Consider the following 991-nt stretch of genomic DNA (forward strand, 5'->3'; position numbering starts at 1 on the left):
GAGAAACCCTTCGACTCCAATGAATTCACACCGATCCTTACGGCATAGAAGAACCGAAGTATAGACCCCTACCTACATTGCAATACAGAAAGATCTTTACAAAGGTGCAGCATCAGCCCTCGGGCTACACCAATACAGTGATAAATAGGACCTAGCTGGAAAGAGGAGCAAGGCAAGTGGAAAACATCTCACCGAATTTGTTTATACCGTTCCTACAAGATGCAATCATCAACAAAATCTGATGGGGCGAGAAGGGCATCAACATTGACGGAGAACAACTATGCCACCTTGGAATTGCAACATCAACAGTATGCATGCATGTATGTATGTATGTATGCATGCATTTCTCATGCATATACATACGTACGCACGTACCTGTGTATGGGCATACCTACAAAATCAGGGCTAGCTCAAGGTACCGACAACCCTGCAGTCGCTCGGGGCACCATGTGCTAGGGCAGCGCTACTCTAAGTGGTGGTCCTCAGACCGGTGCCGGTACGCGGCGAGTTTTCACAAAAGAAAGAAACATAAATTTGCTTAGAAAATATTGTATAATGTGCTTACAAAATAAATTTAAGATTTTAAAAAATTGTCAGCTTTTATTATATTCATTATATATATTAATATTACCGGTCCCTGATACATTGGGGGGGAAAAGCTGCCGGTACGCCACATCAGTTTGAGAAGCACTGCTGGGGGACGCCAGGGAGGGCATGACGAAGACAAGGAAATTTTCACGACCGTCAGCTTGTACACACCGGGGCGTCAGCAACCCAAGGGCCGGCCTTATACACAAGTAGTGAAACACGGTCCCACACAACACCAATCACAAACAAATTCGTTCTATTTTATCTTTATTCTTTTTTCAACAATGATTATCCTATAGGCGCAGGAGTGGCTGTGTGGTATGTAGCTTGCTTACCAACCACATGGTTCCGGGTTCAGTCCCACTGCGTGGCACCTTGGGCAAGTGTCTTCTACTATAGCCTC

The sequence above is a fragment of the Octopus bimaculoides genome, chromosome 16 (assembly GCF_001194135.2).
Source record: "Octopus bimaculoides isolate UCB-OBI-ISO-001 chromosome 16, ASM119413v2, whole genome shotgun sequence".
Taxonomy (NCBI): domain Eukaryota; kingdom Metazoa; phylum Mollusca; class Cephalopoda; order Octopoda; family Octopodidae; genus Octopus; species Octopus bimaculoides.